Genomic DNA, 15764 nt, shown 5'->3' on the forward strand with positions numbered 1-15764 from the left:
GAGAATCAGGCATGGGTAAACATCCATTCAAAGTTCAAGATAGACCAATGGATTTTAATGTAACAGAGTACAAAAAGTTCATTGCTAACATTTCAGATTCCACATTGCAACTAACCTTTAAGAAAGTATAATTTGTCTAGATTTAGCATAATATTAAAGAATAATATCCACCATTACCTGAAAAAGTTATTAAAATATTCCTTCCCAGCACTGGCTGGTGTGGCTCAGTTGATTGGAGTATTGTCCTGTACACCAAAAGGTGGTGGGTTCAATTCCTGGCCAAGGCACATACCTAGGTTGAGGGTTCAATCCCGGTCGGTCAGTCCAGTTGTGTGAGGGAGGCAACCGATTGACATGTCTCTCTCTTTCTCTCTCTCTGAAAAATCAATAAAATAAAATAAAAATTTTAAATAAATAAAATATTTCTTCCCTTTCCATATGTATCTTTATAAGGCTGGGTTTTCTTCATATACTTCAACCAGAACAACATATGCAGCAAATTGAATGCAAAGCCATACGTGAAGATCCAGTTGTGTTCTATTAAGCCAGGCATTAAGGAGATTTTTTTGGGAAAATATAGTTATTTTTCACTAATGACATTTATGTAAATATGTAATGAATTTGTTATAGTTCTTTATTAATAAATGTTCCAATAATTTCTCAGTTTTAATTTTTTTAAATCCTCACCCAAGGATATGATTATTTTTTAAAATATATTTTTATTGATTTCAGAGAGGAAGAGAGAAGGAGAGAGAGATAAACATCAATGATGAGAGAGAATCATTGATCAGCTGCCTTCTGCACACCCCCTACTGGGGATTGAGCCCACAACCCGGGCATGTGCCCTGGGCCAGAATCGAACCTGGGACCCTTCAGTCCACAGGTTGACGCTCTATCCACTGAGCCAAACCAGCTAACGCAGGATATGATTTTTTTTTAAATTTCTTTATTGATTAAGGTGTCACATATTTGTCCTCATCCCCCCATTCCCATCCCACAGGATATGATTATTAATTTGAGAGAGAGAAGAGGAACATCCATCACTTGGCTCCTGCACAGACTGGGGATCAAACCTGCAACATAGGATGTGCACTGACCGAGAATCAAAGCCACAACCTTTTTCTGTACAGGAGGACACTCCAACCAACTGAGCCACCTGGCCAGGGATCCCACTTTTAATTTCTAACACCATGTTGTTTGACTGACATAAACATGATCTTTGGAATTCTCAATATTTTTGAAGAGTGTACAGGAGTCCCAAGCACATTTAAGTATACTGTACTCCTTAGACATGAGGCTTAGATCTAAAGTCACACACTGTTCAGAATATACAATTTACATAAAATTTTTTTTGTAAAGGTTGTAAAATGGGTTTTAGATTGATGGAGGTAATTAATCTGGTAACCCTCCTGTTGTCCCTAACAGAACAATGTGTTTTGATGTGTTGATTCATATAAAAAAAATACAGCAAGCCATACTAGTGCTTTGCTGACCCCTGATAATAATCGCCAACACTGGAAATGTGCAAGTCTTCCTTTTTGGAGTTCTTGCTAGTTACTGTTACTGCTTTTCAGATTCAAATTAGGACATTTGAATTCTGGGAAATTCAGAGCAGTATTTCTTTCTACAGCCCTAATGTTTTCTCAGCTTCTGGAGACTTTTTTCCTCTCTGTCTCTCACCACTGGCTATTCTACTCAAGCCTCTCATCTAACTCTTTTTGAAACACCCAGTCATAACTCTGAGATCACTTTGGGCCCCACCTCCCCCTTTCATTGAGTTCTGTTCTTCCCATCTTGTTAGCTCTTCTCCCAATTGGGGATCAAACTGGCAACCCCGGTATGTGCCCTTGGCTGGAAATTGAACCCACAGCCCCTTGGTGCACGGGCCACTGCTCTAACTACTGAGCGACACTGGCCAATGCTGTACCACAGCTTTGTTATCCATACATCTACTGATGGGCATTTGAGCTGTTTCCAGATCTTAGCTATTATAAATAATGCTGCTATGAACATAGGGTTGCATATATCCTTTCTGATTGGTGTTTTGGGATTCTTAGGATATATTCCCAGAAGTGGGATCACTGGGTCAAATGGCAGTTCCATTTTTAATTTTTTGAGGAAACTCCATACTGTTCTCCACAGTGGCTGCACCAGTCTGCATTCCCACCAGTAGTATACCGAGGTTCCCTTTTCTCCACATCCTCACCAGCACTTGTTTGTTGATATATTGATGGTAGCCATCTGGCAGGTGTGAGGTTATATCTCATTGTAGTTTTAATTTGCATCTCTCTGATGACTAGTGATATTGAGTGTTTTTTCATATGTCTGTTGGCCACCTGTGTGTCCTCTTTAGAGAAGTGTCTATTCAGGTCTTTTGCCCTTTTTAAAATTGAAGTCTTCCTTTTGTTGAGTTGTATGAGTTTTTTTATATACAGTGTGTCCCCCAAAAATGTATACACAGATTTTGCATAATTATAAAGGCATTGTTTATTAAAATACATTTCATTTTCAAAATTGAGCTATCAGCTGTTAAAGTGTATATACATTTTGGGGGGATACCCTGTATTTTGGAAATTAGCTCCTTATCAGATGTCTCATTGACAGATATGTTCTCCCATATAGTGGGTTCCCTATTCATTTTTAATGTAAACCCATTTGTTTCTTTTTGCTTTTGTTTCTCTTGCCCTAGGAGATACATTGGTAAAAATTCTGCTATGTGAAATGTTGAGATTTTACTGCCTATGTTTTCTTCTGGGATTTTTATGGTTTAATTCACTTACATTTAAGTCTTTTATCCACTTTGAGTTTATTCTTATATATGGTGTAAGTTGGTAGTCTAGTTTCACTTTTTTTTGCATGTATCTGTTCAATTTTCCCAACGCCATTTATTGAAAAGACTGTCTTTTCTCCATTGTACACTCTTGCCTCATTTGTCAAATAGAAATTAATTGACCGTAATGGCATGGGTCGATTTCTAGGGTCTCTTTTCTGTTCCATTGATCTATATGCCTATTCTTGTGCCAGTTCCAGGCTGTTTTATATTTTATTTTTAAAATATATTTCTTTATTGATTTCAGAGAGGAAGGGAGAGGGGAGAGAGAGAGAGAGAGCGAAACATCAATGATGAGAGAGAATCACTGATCGGCCGCTTCCAGCACATCCCCTACTGGGGATCGAGCCCACAACTCAGGCACGTGCCCTTGGCCGGAATCAAACCCAGGACCCTTCATTCGCAGGCCAACGCTCTATCCACTGAGCCAAACCAGCCAGGGCTAGGCTGTTTTAATTATACCGGCTTTGTAATATAGTTTGATATCTGATATTGTGATTCCTCCAACTTTGTTCTTTTCTTTAAATATATTTTTAAATATATTTTTATATATTTTTATTGATTTCAGAGAGGAAGGGAGAGGGAGAGAGAGATAGAAACATCACGGATGAGAGAGAATCATTGATTGGCTGCTTCCTGCACGTCTCCCACTAGGGACTGAGCCTGCAACCCGGGCATGTGCCCTTGGCTGGAATCGAACCTGGGACCCTTCAGTATCTTATTTTTTTGTTGCAATGTACCTTGGTTGCAGGCACATCCCCAGTGGGGGCTGTGCAGGAGGCCGCTGATCGATGTTTCTCTCTCATCGATGTTTCTAACTCTCTATCCCTCTCCCTTCCTCTCTGTGAAAAATCAATAAAATATGTTTTAAAAAAAAGAAAAATTAAACACACACACACACACCCTAATAATTCGGATTTTTCTGGAGGACCCTAATACAATTCCGTAGACATACATATGCATATACTGATTCCTCATATTTTCATAATAGTCAACAAGTGAGAATCCGTTTCAGGGAATGCTTATCCAAACCCACAGAAAGTTGGGAAGTACAAGGCAATAACTAACTTCTCACATCTGATAAATGTCTTAAGGAACATATCTGACTCTCTGAGAGTACTGTTCTTCTCAGAATGTTCTGACACTGTTTATGATGTCCAGTCTAGGAGAAATAGAGGTGACTCAGGGACTACAGAACCACAACAGACATATCAATCAAATCACTCCTTAAAAGTTACCTTGAGGAATAGAAAGTTTGAGCAAACCTTCTGCATCATTTTCACGGTGCCCTCAAGCAACCAGCTTTTGCAATTCTCTATCTATGGCATTCCTTTTTAGTGGGCTGGGCTTGGCAAGATCATGAATCTTTTTTTTTTATCTGTCTTCTCACCAGTTGGTGTCTGATGGCAGCTGAATGGGGAGTGCATTAAGTGAAATACATTTTTCTAACAATGTTTGGTCTAAACAATCAACTCACCATTAAATAAATGTTTTATGATTCTGGTTTTTAAATTTCTAAAATAGGTGTAACAATGCTGTCTATATCCTATATAATAAAAGCCTAATATGCAAATTGTCCCCTCAACCGGGAGTTCGACTGCTTGCTATGATGTGTGCTGACCACCAGGGGGTGGTGTGGAACATGGTGGGCATCGGCAACACGGTGCTGGCAGCGGGCAGCAGTGGAGGTGCTGCCAGCCCCGATGGGCTCTGACAAGAGCAAGACCACAGCAGGCTGGTGGAGCAGGTGAGCAGGCAGCGCCAGGCTAAGGCAGGTGAAAGTGGGGCTGAGGGAGCTGGGCGGGGCCCGATCGCCCCATCAGTCACCCCTTAGACCGAGACAAGCAGTGGTGGCCGGGGGTGGGGCCACTGCCTGGCTCCCAGGCGCTGAGGGAACTAGGTAGGGGCCTGATAACTCAGGCAGAGGGGGACGCGCGGGGGCTTGGGGGCCCAGGTGCTGCCCAGGGCCCAGAGGTCAGCTGGGACCTGCTCTTCCACACCAGACATTCACGCTTCGATTGCCAGCCAGGCCTAGGGACTGTACTCGTGCACGGATTTCATGCACCGGGCCTCTAGTATTTAATAAATATGGCAGGAGAACTATAAAGAGTAAAAGTATTTTACTTTTTAGATGATTAGAAATTACGCAAATACAAAATATTACTGCAAACACTAGAAGGCACTATTACTCTACTGAGGCAGAAAATGCATATAATACAAATTTCTTATATCTTAAACCCCTCCTTTTGCTCAATTCCTATTCAAGAACAAAAAGTAAAGTATGACAAATTTAAAAATGTACATTTCTACAATGTACTAAACAGTATTTTAAAAAAGGGAAAAGGAGGACTAGTGAGATAAAGGACACAATTGCAAAGTGAAAATCCAATAAAAAGAAGACAGAAACAAACCAAAAAAAGCTGCAAAAGGTGATAAAGGAGAAAAGGAATAATGAGAAGAACATGAGGTCAAAGCAAGTTTCTTTTATACAACATAATATATGGGAACTGTTTCCCACGTCATAGCTCTTTGTCATACTATGTTGAAAAATTCTAATTTCTAATTAATTAGTAGCTCTCTAGGTCTGTGCTGGCTCACCTTTTCAATTTCCTCACCTATCCCATTTCTTTCAACTGTACCTTACAAGTAATGCATCAGAATCTATAATGAAGATAATGGTGAGAGGAGTTCGTAGTTACCATGGAAATTCAAATAATGTTTTGATAGTACTGGTTGGTGGGAAGGAAAGTAGACAAATGTCCTACTTATCCTTCCCTAAATGATTGTGCCTCAACACTTGGTTTAGACTTACAAAGTAATTGAAGGGATTGTGAATGATGGAGAACTAGACTGGCCTGGACAAATTTTGGTTAGAGGCTTTTTAAATTTTTTTAATTTTAGAGACTTTAGGTTTCACAATAGCTTGAGATTAATTTCTTCTTGTTGCTGCTGCTGCTGTTGTGGTGGTGGTTTTGTTTTCTTTTTCTCTCTTTCTCTGAAGGAATGCCTTCTGCTCCTTTTCATTCTTGACAATGAAAGGAATCCAGGAGGAGGCAGCACAGACCTAGCTGCTTAGGATTTGAGCTAGGTTTCAAGAGGGATCTTGAGGTTGACTTCTAATATCCTATCTTTGAAATCAGCTGAAGAACAGAAATTGAAAATCACGGATTTGTCTAAATCAAATATTGTGCATTTAAGAGTCTAGGAAATCATGCTTCAGATTCTAAGGAAATTTTACTAACTGTGCTTTGAGGACAAAGAAATAAAAGTGACTCATTTAGCAAACTGAACATTAGTTTGGAGGTTAAAACAACACCTGGACCAAACTATCTTATATAATAAAGAGATAATATGCAAATTGGCCCTCATAAGATGGCTGCCCCCATGTGGTCAAAGATGGCCGCCACAAGATGGCCAGCAGGAGAGGGTAGTTGGGGGCGACCAGGCTGGCAGGGGAGGGCAGTTGGGGGCAACCAGGCTGGCAGGGGAGGGCAGTTGGGGGCAACCAGGCTGGCAGGGGAGGGCAGTTGGGGACAATCGGGCTGGCAGGGGAGGGCAGTTGGGGGTGATTGGGCCAGCAGGGGAGTGGTTAGGGGGTGATCAGGCTGGCAGGCAGGCAAGCAGTTGGGAGCCAGCAGTCCCGGATTGTGAGAGGGAAGTCTGACTGCCGGTTTAGGCCTGATCCCTGTGGGATCCCTGTGGGATCGAGCCTAAACTGGCAGTTGGACATCCCCTGAGGGGTTTCAGATTGGAGAGGGTGCAGGCTGGGCTGAGGGACACTCCCACCCAGTGCACGAATTTCATGCATTGGACCTCTAGTTTCTCAATAATAAATCCTCTATCAAACTATGAGCTCTCAGGGAATCATGCCTTATGTTAGGGTCGCCAAAGGAGGTACCCACTAAAAGGGGTAAAGAATTAATTTATTAGGTCATCTGGAAATCCAGATAGGCTGAGCCCAAAAATGGCACCAGGACCCAGGGATGGAGTCAGAGATTTTAAAGGACTCAAGGCAGGGCTTTTTCTAAGTGAAGAATTCTCTGGGCAGGTCTGGATCCTGGGAATTCCGGAGGGGAAGGATAATGGTCTTAGCAAGTGGAGTGTGGTCTAAGCAAAAGGGAATGTCAGTTGTGAAGTGGTCTAAATATCAGTTCCCAGGGGAGGGGGTATTGATTCAATTATTTGATCAGACCTAACATTCCAGCCTTTTTGTTTTATGAAACAGGGACGAAGGTCATATCTTCCGTAGTTACTAGTACTTCCTGCTGAGGGGAGACCTCAAGATGCCGGGGGGGGGGGGGTGGGGGTGGGGGGGGGGGGGGGGGAGCAGGGTTGAGGGGGTGGACTTTGATTGTAGTCAGCTGGAACACTATAGATTTCTCATGGTTGGAGTGAGGGGTCGCAGTGCCATGATTTCCCCAAGAGACTGATTGGTGAAGGCTCAAAACTGGTCCTGTTGAGTGAAGGGAGGTAAAAGCTGGTCCTGAGGCTGCGACAGCGTCACTTGTCTGGTTTTGCTGCTTTTGTGGGCCTGAAGCTGAAATACAACTGAAGCCTTTAGGGAGGAAAAGATCAGGGGTCTAAGCTGCCTGACGAGTGATATGAAAGGGGAGGATAGCTTATCCTGGGAGCGAGGTTCTTGTTTTCCCCATTTTGCCACGTGCTAGACATCCGGAGCTTTCTGCCTTGGTGAGTTTCTATACCAGGTCCACCATCCTTGCTCTGAGAGTCAGAGGGACGATCATGCCTAAGCAGAAAATGGGGTTGTGATGGTGTATAGGGGTGGTATTTCCTGAGTACAAGTAGGGTTTGTAACCTGGTGGAAACAAACTGTTATATAAATTTTAGTATTATTGAGGCAAAAACTAGAACAATAAGAATTATGACAAATGATCTGGTGGGAGGAAAGAGACAGTAGTTTGGCGGATTGTAGTCTAATATACCAAAATGAGGTTTATTCTTTTAGTTTCACTTGTCTTTGGGTGTGGCTATCTGTCTCCCTGAATAGGTTGATTTAAGCTATTTACTCTCTGGCTGGGGAGGAATAATGCAAATCATTTACTCTTAAGTGTCCTTGGTTTAGGGAAGATAGGATTTACTCGATGGCTTCGACTGCTTGGCATCTAGATTTTCTAAATGGCTGCAAATTGCTTTTTAATTATCTCACTTTCCCTATTCTGCTTGTCCTGGCTTACTGGTCTGTGTCATTTAGTTGTAAGACACCAGTGCACTCAGACCAGCCTGATCAGACCTAACACCTTACATCTTACTTGTCTTTGTACCCACAATACCGGGCATGTATGAGTCTCTCACTAAATGGTAGTTGAATGAATGAACATAAAAACACTCATGGTGTGTTTTTTTTCTGATATTTTTTAGTCTTTACTTTCTTTTTTTAAAATTTTTTATTTATTTTTTATTGATTTCAGAGAGGAAGGGAGAGGGAGAGAGCGATAGAAACATCAATGATGAGAGAGAATCATGGATTGGCTGCCTCCTGCACACCCCACACTGGGGATGGAGCCCGCAACCCAGGCATGTGCTCTGACCGGGAATTGAACCATGACCTCCTGGTTCATAGGTCAACGCTCAACCGATGAGCCTCGCTGGCCGGGCTAGTCTTTACTTTCATTGGATCATGCTCTTTTTTTAAAAAAAAAAATATATTTTATTGATTTTTTACAGAGAGGAAGAGAGAGGGATAGAGAGTTAGAAACATCGATGAGAGAGAAACATCGATCAGCTGCCTCTTGCACACCCCCCACTGGGGATGTGCCCGCAACCAAGGTACATGCCCTTGACCAGAATTGAACCCGGGACCCCTGAGTCCGCAGGCCGATGCTCTATCCACTGAGCCAAACTGGTTTTAGCAGGATCATGCTCTTAAGACAGAAAGTATTAACAATCTCTTTCTCACCTTTTTTTTTTTTTTTTTTTTTTTAATATATTTTATTGATTTTTTACAGAGAGGAAGGGAGAGGGAGAGAGAGTTAGAAACATCGATGAGAGAGAAACATCGACCAGCTGCCTCCTGCACACCCGCTACTGGGGATGTGCCTGCAACCAATGTACATGCCCTTGACCGGAATCGAACCCGGGACCCTTCAGTCCGCAGGCCGACGCTCTATCCACTGAGCCAAACCGGTTTTGGCATCTTTCTCACCTTTTATCAGTAGGAGTGTCTGAGTCCAAAGAGCAGGACTGAGGCTGGTGCCAATCTCTAAGTTAGAGAGAGAGAGGAAACTTTAATAGGCAGTAAGTAAATTTGTGATGCCCTTAAGCTTCTTGGAGTAGGAAAGAAACCATTGAAAACATTTACTCAATGGGGAGTCTTGATAACAGAGGATATTATCTTTCTTCAGTATGAATTTAGACTTTGATGTCTTCAAGAAAAATCATGAATGCAAGTCTTTTGGGAGATTTACTTACCTTAAATATGATGAAGGGACTGGCAGTGTTGTTGCCCACCTAGTTGAAGTTTAAAGTTAGAGACAGAGCCATTGAGAGTAGGTACCTCACTGGTAAAAAATTCTTGCCTAGCAAGAGCAGATTAGTGTGATATTCAATATACTCAGCCTTTTTATAGTGATTTGTACTGACTTTCTTCTCTTTTGTAGTCCCTGTTTGAGACATTAGGGCCTAAACGGGGGCAGATTGAGGGAGAAGGACCCAGGAGAAGAATCTCTTCCTATGGAAGGAGCAAAAGCAGATTCCTCCCTGCCCCAGGGATAGTGGGGGGGGGGGAGGGTTGTAGGACTGTGTGTGTTGAAGAGGAGATGCTTGAGGTAGGGGCAGGGGTGGGAGCCTGGAGTTTCCTGTTAGGAATGAATGGAAGGGTCCAAAGTGGACTCCCTCCTAAGTCTTGGGTGCTTTCTCCCTGTAGTACAAGGGCAAGTTCAAGTTAGCTGGTATGTTAACTCTTGCTTCTGCTGTACTATAATTCTCCTCTGTAGATTATTATTTTCTATTCCAGCAAGGTTATTGTGATTATCGGTGGAGGCTGAAGGGACAGGGTATTAAGGAGGAAAAGGGCTCTTCCACCATATTCTTTAACTGCTTCAGTAGTAAAAGACTATAAGCCCATCAAGGGAACTATGGATGTTGCTTAGAGGCCTCAGTTCTTTATCAAATGGGCCTCTTCTCACAACATGCCAACTGGCTTCCCCATGAGTGATCCAAGAAATACCAACACAGAAGCTAACTTTTATGACAACCTTGGAGTGATGTACCATCACTTCTGCCACATTCTAGTGGTCACATATACCAACCCTTATACAGCATGGGAAAGTACCACAGAAGGGAGAAAATACCATAAGATAGGGATCATTGGGGATTACCTTAGAATTTTGTGACCACAGATGAAATTTCTAAATGTTTTTTTTATCACAAAACCCCCCTTTTAAATGATAATTCCCTGAGACTATTATTCTATGGAACACATTTTAGGAAATGCTATTATAGGAAATGGAAATCCATTGGAATTTCTGTAAGGTGATGGCATGAATCAATATTTTTGGAAGAATCTATATTTTTGAGAAACATGTTGAATAAATGGAGGGAAGAGGAAAGGTTAAAGTTAGAGAGAGTCTAGTTGGGAACTTTTGCAATGTTGAGAGGTGATGGCATTGGGGGGATAGCAACTGGAATGAAAGGAAGGAACTAGGTGAGATATAGTAGGGAGGCAGAAACAACAGAACAATGTGATTGTGAGAGAGGGAGGCATTCAAAATGACTCATTTCTAGTTTAAGTGGTTAGGTCCCTGATGAGTCCACTAACCAACATTGGAAATACAGAACGAGGGGCAGGTTTTTAAAAAAATTTTTTTGATGTACTCAGTTTTTAAAAAAATATGTTTTATTGATTTTAGAAAGGAAGGGAGAGGGAGAGAGAGATAGAAACATTAATGATGAGAGAGAATCACTGATCAGCCGCCTCCTGCACGCCCCCCCCCCCCCCACTGGGGATCAAGCCCACAACCCAGGCATGTGCCCTTGGCCAGAATCAAACCTGGGACCCTTCAGTTCGCAGGCCAACGCTCTATCCATTGAGCTAAACCAGCGAGGGCTACTCAGTTTTAGATATTATGAACTTTGAGCCAGCAAGAGACCTGTTTATATGAGTATATCAATTAATATGCTTTGGGCTACAAGCAACAAAAAACCCTACTCAACTTGGCTGAAATAATGACAATATTTGGTTCATAAATTGGAAACCCAGAGGTGGGACAAGCTTTAGGGTTGACCTAAAATGTCTCCAGTTCTCTTTCCCAGTGATTTCTCTTGGCTCTGCTCTCTCCTCCTCATGTCAGCTTCTTCCTTAGGCTAATTTTTAAGAATGCTGCAACTATTCTGGCCTTATACATGCACATGACTATATTGGGGGGAAAAAGAGGCCATCTTTACCGATGAGAGATGAAAGATAGATTGGCCTCTATCCTCACTTGTCAAAGCCTAGGCTGAATCTCATGCCATGCATTAAGTCATGCCTGAGTCCAAAGGAATGCTTTGTGCTCATTTAAACCAATAACTAGCAAGGTGTTTGGATAGGATTCTTAGACTAATGAAACCTATCTCCGGAGTTAGGGTGTAAGCACAAAGTCCACTGGAATGACTTCCGCAGACTGATGAAAATGTGATTCCAGAGCACAAAGAGATGCAGACATGGCAGACATTTGCATCGATGTTAATTTGAAGATTTAGGAGAATTTGAGATCATTTAGGGCAGGCGTCCTCAAACTACAGCCCACGGGCCACATGCAGGTGTTTTTGCCATTTTGTTTTTTTACTTCAAAATAAGATATGTGCAGTGTGCATAGGAATTTGTTCATAGTTTTTTTTTAAACTATAGTCCGGCCCTCCAACGGTCTGAGGGACAGTGAACTCGCCCCCTGTTTAAAAAGTTTGAGGACCCCTGATTTAGGGTGACAGTGTATAGTGAGAAGAACATGTGAACATTGAGGAACAGTTACATTAAAGATTAAAGACTCAATGAGTGAGGGGTGGCCAGAGAGGCAGGCATTTATAGCACCAAGGTAGTCCATCTTCTCTGTAGCCATGGGATGAGTGTTTAAAGGAGTTCATTTCTCATTTGTGTGTGTGTGTGTGTGTGTGTGTGTGTGTGTGTGTTTTCTCCAACTTAGTGTGTAGTCCTCATGGACAAATGCCCTGTCATTTATTTCCTTTTTTTCATATTTCCTTTTTTCACTCACAATGTCCATCAAAGTCTCTTGTACATGGCAAATGCTTCTTTGCATTTAATTTTCTGATTATGGTGGGGTATTTGGTTAATACAGAATATTATATGAATGTAAAGAAAAAAGTATAATTAAAAACAAGAGCACTTGAACTCTGGCTCTTTATTAAACTCAAGTATTGGTGCCCTATTTAACAAAAATATTTTAGAACTAAAGGTTATTTTTGTGCTAATAAAACCACGGAAAGCATATATTTTTTTCCTCCTGGAGGTATCTTCTGAGTATAGAAATGACTATAGAAATGCTTAAAGCAAATTTACTACTGATATAACAAAAATGGTTAAAATGTAAAATTTTTTTTAAATTTCATTTTTTATTTTTTATTTTATTTTTTTAAATATATTTTATTGATTTTTTACAGAGAAGAAGGGAGAGGGATAGAGAGCTAGAAACATCGATGAGAGAGAAACATCAACCAGCTGCCTCCTGCACAACCCCCACCGGGGATGTGCCCGCAACCAATGTACATGCCCTTGACCGGAATCGAACCTGGGACCTTTCAGTCCGCAGGCCGACGCTCTATCCACTGAGCCAAACCGGTTTCGGCTAAAATGTAAAATTTTAATTAAAGGTGTTAGATGCCTGTTTCATTTTTTAAAGTCTGCCTTCCATAATGTCAAATTAGTGGTTCTCTTGTTACCTTTTTCCTCTCAGAACGTAAGTTTACATGTATACATTTTCAATATAAGGAAGATAAAGACAAAGAATCACCTCTTTCTCACACGAATCAATCTGTTGTTTTGCATTGTTTTGTTTTGCATCTTCTCAAAATTTGTGTAGGCAGGGGTTGTGTTGCTTTATTGAAGGGGAGTGGGTGTCTGTTAAAGTCCCCAGCACACTAAGAAGCATCAAGTCAAGACTTTTTGATTGGCTGGTTCTTTGATTAAGATTTAGCACCATTGAGTCCTGGGCTGGAGAAGGAGTTCTCCGTCCACTTTGTTCCCGGGAACTGCCAGCTGGTGGAGGAGGAAGTTAATGTCCCCAGTAGGCGTGTTCTGATTACTGGTGCCACTGGGCTTCTTGGCAGAGCTGTGTACAAAGAATTTCATCAGAATAATTGGCATGCCGTTGGCTGTGGTTTTAGAAGAGCAAGACCAAAATGTGAACATGTTAATCTATTGGATGCGAATGTGGTTCATCACATCGTTTATGATTTTCAGCCCCATGTCATAGAACACTGTGCAGCAGAGAGGAGGCCAGATGTTGCAGAAAATCAGCCAGCTGCTGCTGCTCAACTTAATGTGGATGCTTCTGGGAATTTAGCAAAGGAAGCAGCTGCAATTGGAGCATTTCTAATCTATATTAGCTCAGATTATGTTTTTGATGGAACAAATCCTCCTTATAGAGAGGGAGATGTACCAAGTCCCTTAAATCTATATGGCAAGACGAAATTAGAAGGAGAAAAGGCTGTTCTGGAGAACAATTTAGGAGCTGCTGTTTTGAGAATTCCTATTCTGTATGGAGAAGTTGAAAAGCTGGAGGCGAGTTCTGTGACGGTTATGTTTGATAAAGTGCAGTTCAGCAACAAGTCAGCGGACATGGACCACTGGCAGCAGAGGTTCCCCACGCACGTCAAAGACGTTGTCTCCGTGTGTCATCCGCTAGCAGAGAAGAGAATGCTGGATCCTTCGATTAAGGGAACTTTTCACTGGTCTGGAAATGAACAGATGACCAAGTATGAAATGGCATATGCAATTGCAGATGCCTTCAACCTCCCCAGCAGTCACTTATGACCAATAACTGACAGTCCTGTCTTAGGAGCCCAACGTCTAAAAAATTCTCAGCTTGACTGCTCCCAATTGGAGACCTTGGGCATTGGCCAGCGAACACCGTTTCGAATTGGAATCAGAGTCGCTCTGGCCCTTCCTCATTGATAAGAGATGGAGACAAACGGTCTTTCACTAGCGTGTGTGTTGTCTTTTATTTTATTTTCTTAACGATAGAGTACGTAGCACTTTCTAAAGGAAGTAGTTTTGTATGAATGCTCTTTAGTTGTGACTTAGGATCTTTCAGGTAAATGATGCTGTTGCACTAGGGAAATCGTGTAAAGAAACTGAGGTCAGTAATGCCTTGCTTGATGTAATGATGTTTCTTTTTATCCTTTTGTTTGTTCTGGCTTGCTTTGCTGTTTGAATGTAGTAGATTATGATTCTTCAGTATTTGTGAGCCGGCATGAAACAGATCTGCTGAAGACTTTATTTTTGAGGGAGTGGGGATGAAATGCATTATTCATTCCTCTAAACCTCTGCATTTTCAGGACTATTGCATCTGTTGACCCTTTTCTGTTTTAAAGTGTTAAATACTATGAAAATCATTGGTGTTCATTATTTGCTTTGCTTTAGCCCAGATCAAAATGTTTGAAGAAAGAAACTTTATTTTTGCAACTTAGGTGTGGTTTTTATGCTTGAGATATTTCCACATGTCATGTACAGTATATTGTCACTCCTGCAGCTCCATACCTCTTGCTTTTGTAGCAGTGTATGGTGAACACTTGAAAGAGAATGTGTGTATGTGTCTGTATTTTTAAATATATATAAAACTGTTGTTTTCACTCCATGTCACTAAGTGATATTTCATATGTATGGTTATACTGATAATAATGGGCCTTGTAAGTCTTTTGACCATTCATAAATAATAATAAATATGTACTGCTGGCATGGGGGAAAAAAAAAAAGATTTAGCACCATTGCCCTGGCTGGTTTGGCTCAGTGGATAGAGCTTCGGCCTGGGACTGAAAGGTCCCGGGTTCGAATCCAATCAAGTGCACATGCCCGGGTTTTGGGCTTGATCCCTGGTGGGGCGCGTACAGGGGGCAGCCGATCAATGATTCTCATTGATGTTTCTGTCTCTCTCCCCCACTCCCTTCTTCTCTGAAATCAATAAAAATATATTAAAAGAAAAAAAATGATTTAGCACCATGCCCGGCTGGAGTGGATCAGTGGTTGAGTGTCAACCCATGAACCAGGAGGTCATGATTTGATTCCCGGTCAGGACACATGCCTGGGTTGAAGGCTGGATCCCCAGTAGGGGGCATGCAGGAGGTAGCCGATCTATGATTCTCTCTCATCAGTAATGTTTCTATCCCTCTCTCCCTCTCCCTTCCTCTCTCCGAAATCAATAAAAACATATTTTAAAAAAATATTTAGCATCACGTTAATACAATGCACAATTTACAATTAACACTGAATGATGATGGTGAAAATACTTTATGAAAGTGGAAATGCACACCAGATGAGTGGATTAAAAATGGAATACTACGCTGCTGTATAAAAGAAAGAACTCTTACCATTTGCAACAGCATGGAGGGACCTGGAGAGCATTATGCTAAGTGGAATAATCCAGTCAGAGAAAGATACATATTTCATTATCTCACTCGTTTGTGGACTATAATGAACAACATAAATTGATGAACAAAAATAGATCCAGAGACATAGAAGCATCCAACAGATGGTCAAAACTCAGAGGAAAGGCAGGGGAGGTTAAGAAGAGGGGGTGTAAGAGATTAACCAAGGGATTAGTATGCATGCATATAAGCATAACCAATCCACACAGACAGTAGGGGGGTGAGGACCTGTGTGTGTGGGGGGGAGCGGGAGCGGAGGGCAGGAGCGGGTGGGGAGAGGTCAATTGAGGGGGGAAAAGGAGACATATGTAATACTTAAACAATAAAGAATTTTAAA

The 15764-nt window shown here is 41.6% G+C and overlaps 1 pseudogene; it reads left to right on the top strand.

Moving 5' to 3' along the window:
- Positions 1-9978: 9978 nt before the first annotated feature.
- On the top strand, positions 9979-13989 carry LOC103285027 (methionine adenosyltransferase 2 subunit beta-like; annotated as a pseudogene).
- The last annotated feature ends 1775 nt before the right edge of the window (positions 13990-15764 follow it).

This window comes from Eptesicus fuscus, chromosome 2, assembly GCF_027574615.1.
Source record: "Eptesicus fuscus isolate TK198812 chromosome 2, DD_ASM_mEF_20220401, whole genome shotgun sequence".
In the NCBI taxonomy this organism is placed as follows: domain Eukaryota; kingdom Metazoa; phylum Chordata; class Mammalia; order Chiroptera; family Vespertilionidae; genus Eptesicus; species Eptesicus fuscus.